This window comes from Pseudophryne corroboree, chromosome 6 (genome assembly GCF_028390025.1).
Source record: "Pseudophryne corroboree isolate aPseCor3 chromosome 6, aPseCor3.hap2, whole genome shotgun sequence".
NCBI classification, from domain to species: domain Eukaryota; kingdom Metazoa; phylum Chordata; class Amphibia; order Anura; family Myobatrachidae; genus Pseudophryne; species Pseudophryne corroboree.
Window position 1 is genome coordinate 106,819,762 of NC_086449.1, and position 4,071 is coordinate 106,823,832.

Genomic DNA, 4,071 nt, shown 5'->3' on the forward strand with positions numbered 1-4,071 from the left:
TCGGCACGGTTTTCGTTTGCCCATTTCGGATTCGGTGTATGTTGTTGCGCGCCAGAATTTGAGATCGGCTCGCGAATTCCCGCAGGAAGTCCGGCGGAAGATTGGTCTGGGGCGCATGGCCGGGCCCTACGCCTTTCCCCCGCTGCCCTCCTTGTGCATTTCCCCAGTAGGGGTAGTGCCCAAGAAGGCCGCGGGCAAGTTTCGTTTGATACAACACTTGTCGCACCCTCCGGGATTGTCGGTCAACGACGCTATTCCGGAGGCCAAGTGCAGGGTGCGATATCAGTCTTTTGACGACGCGCTGCGCTTGGTGCGGGATTGTGGTCCGGGGAGTCTGTTGGCGAAATTGGACGTGGAGGCGGCCTTTCGTCTACTCCCGCTACACCCAGATTCCCTGCGGTTTCTGGGTTTCAAAATAGGGGGCGAATTTTACGTGGATCGGTGTCTCCCCATGGGTTGCTCTGTCTCCTGCGCCTACTTTGAGTGCTTTAGCACATTTTTGCACTGGTGCGTCCAGACCGCCTCCGGACAAATGGGGGTGGCTCACTACCTGGACGACTTTCTCTTTGTTGGGCCTGGGGACAGTTCAGTCTGTGGGGACATTCTCTCGGTGGCCAGGTCGTTATTCTGCGCTTTAGGGGTGCCGGTCGCTCAAGATAAGTGCGAGGGCCCTTGCACTTGTCTTAGCTATTTAGGTATCGAAATTGACACGGTGGGGGGTTGCTGTCGCTTGCCCGAGGATAAGGTGCGGAAGCTATTGGGTTTAATTACAGACTGTTTAGGCAAACGCAGGGTTCGGCTTAAGCAGGTGCAGTCCTTGCTTGGTTCTCTCAATTTTGCGTGTCGGATTATCCCCATAGGTAGGATTTTCTGTCGCAAACTCGAGCGGGCCACGGCGGGGACGGTACGGCAGAATCACTCCGTGTACCTTTCCCGCGAGATCAGAGATGATTTGCGGATTTGGGTCTCTTTCCTGGTGTCCTTCAACAGGGAAGTTTTGTGGCCCGCTCCTTGTCGTTCTAGTAAGCAGCTCCAATTGTTCACGGATGCTTCAGGCAGTCGAGGGTTTGGCGCGTTCTTCGCTGGCGCATGGTGCGCTGCGGCTTGGCCGGCATCTTGGGTAACGCGCGGGTTTACCAAGAACCTTCTGCTGCTGGAATTGTTCCCGATCATAGTGGCGCTTGAGTTATGGGCCGGACGGTTCGCAAATAGGGTCATCTTGTTTCTTTGCGACAACTTGGGGGTAGTACATGCGATTAATAATCAGCGTTCCTCCTCACCGCAGGCACTGAGACTGCTAAGGCATTTAGTGTTGGTTTGTTTGCAGCGCAATATTAATTTTAGGGCTCGCCACGTTCCTGGTGTTGACAATGGAATTGTGGATGCATTGTCCCGGTTCCAATTTGACAAATTCAGGACGTTGGTTCCGGGAGCGGAGGCGGAAGGGTTACAGTGCCCACCTTCTGTCTGGCAGATGGTCGAATCGGGTTAACTGCTTTAGCCAGGTGTGCGCTGGCTCCCTCCACTCTTCGAGCGTATGATGTAGCATGGCGGGATTGGTCGGCCTTTCAGAGTAGGTACGGGGTAGCAGGTGAGTCCTCGGCCGACGCCCTGTTGACCTTTGTTTGGGAACATTACCGAAACGGTAGGTCAAAAGCGGCCATGGCTACTGCCCTTGCGGGCATCGCCTTTCACTCGCGGCTCCACGGGATGACGGACCCCACGGGGTCGTTTGTCCTTTCCAGAGCGCTGAAAGGTTGGGCTAGGTTGCACCCGGCGCCTGCGGATTCACGTAGGCCAATAACATTGCAGCTGCTAGCAGAATTGCTGCGTGTGCTACCTCGGATTGCGTCCTCGGAATTTGAGGTGGCCTTGTTTAGTTGTGCGTATGCCCTGGCCTTTTTCGGGGCTTTCCGGGTGAGCGAGTTAGTGGCGGGCAGCAAGGCGTCCCGGGAATCGGGTCTGCTCTACGAGAATGTGCGCTTGCAGGAGGGCCTGTTGCTCTGTAGGATTGTGCGATCCAAGACAGATCAAACAGGTCGGGGTCGCTGGTTGTCCTTGGAGGCTCAGGAGGAACCGGGCGTTTGCCCGCTGCGGTTGACGCATGAGTATGTGCGGTTAAGACCTCCGGGGGGCAACCAGTTGCTGGTGCACGCGCAGTCTGACCCTCTGACAAAGTTTCAGTTTGCGTCTGTGTTCAAGAAATGTTTGACGGCGCTGGGCTTGCAGGAGGCGGACTTCGGTACTCATTCCTTTCGGATTGGGGCGGCTACCCATGCGGCGGCTGCTGGTTCATCACCTGCGGCTATTCGGGAGTTGGGTCGCTGGAAGTCGGCCTCCTATAAGTCCTATGTCCGTTTAGATAAGTTATAAGTGCGCCTGTTGCGCTAATCCAAAAACGTGTTTACTCGTCGGTTTTTGAACGCTTACCGTTCAGGAATCGAGGGTGTGAAGTGAATTTTTAAAATTTTTCCTCCGAGGGGGCCTAATTTCAATTGGCTGTTCTATCAAGGTCCACGGGAGGTTTTTTGAGTTTTCTCCTTCACTTGGGTTAATTTTGTTACGTTGTGTTTAAGTTATGGATTATGTGCATTGTCTGATGTTAGGATATTTTCTTTTGCAGCTGTCATCAATTTTGGAGACCACATATGGATGGTTGGTCATTCCTATATTTTTTGGGTGGAAAAACATCCCATGGCATCTAGGGCAACTGAGATTTTTGGGTCCAGGCAATTGAGATGGTTAGGTGTTAGGGGTATGTTATGGGGTGATCTGTTGCGCGTCCTTTTTTCTCGGGAGCGCCGCTGGGGTCGCCCCAGTTGTATTATCATTCATTTGGGTGGTAATGATCTAGGCCGAGTTAAAGGCATAGACTTGATTTTGTCTATTAAGGCGGATGTGGTGGCGATCCGTTGTCACTGGCCGGGGGTCTGCATCGTCTGGTCGGACATGGTGCCCCGTTTCCATTGGCGTGGTGCGGTGCGTTTCTCGGCGCTGGAGAAAGCACGCAAAAAGGTGAATTCTACGGTGTCTCTTTTTGTCAGGGCCATAGGCGGAGTGGCAATCAAGCATCCTCTGCTGGTGCTGCGGAACAGGCAGTTCTACAGAGACGATGGGGTTCACCTTTCTCCGGAAGGAGTGCAGTTTTTTCTGGAGGATATTTTTGGTCTTTTTCGGTAGAGCTAGTTAGTTTCTGGTTTGGTTAATGTTGTGGTTGCGGATGGCGGTGGCGGTTTGGTAAACCTTGGTGGCGGGAAGTCGCTGCCAACCAGCTGTCACACAGGCATAAGTGGTCATTGTGGGGCTCCCTCTTTAGAAGGACGGCAGGTGTGTCCTTTTCTTGCGGTTGGACATTTAGACGTTCCCCTGCGGGAACCGAACGTTTGCCAGAGAAAGAGGGGTAAGGCCAGCACAATGCGGGTTATGCGGGAAGGAGGCGGGGTATGTGTACTCCCCTCCTTGGTTTGGTGGTTTTCATCTAGGTGACTGGTGCTGGTGTTTGGCAGCGATTTTCTGTTTGCCATCCTCCAAACTAAATTTAATATATATTCAAATCAATTCTAATTCGACCACAATTATTAGTTTAAAGAGTTGGTCAGCGATTAATAAACATCGTCTGACCTTTAACTCCAGCTACTGTGTCCGTGTCTTTATTTCAGTGTGTGGTGTGGTTTTATTTAGTGATAAGCTAGCTTAAAGAAAAGGTTTATGTAATCACAATAAAGTTATGAGCGGCTTAGATAAGCTGAAGGCTGCATAAGCCTGAGGCCATATAAGCGATCAACTTTTTGTGATTGGTTGTTTAAATGACTAAGCAGTTGCTAGGCAGATCAGTTTTCCCGGTTGGTTTTTTCCTATTGGATTAGAAGGTTGTGCATCAAGATTAAGAGGAGGGTCCTAGGTTAGTATATAGGTGGTGGCCATTTTCCTAGACTTCCTCTTGCCATTCATTTTATGCCCGCCCGCCCTCCCAGAATGCGGCTACGTTTTTTATTCTTGCTGTGGGCTATTGAAAGCCAGATTGGCGGGAAGTCGCTGCCAACCAGCTGTCACACAGGCATAAGTGGTCAT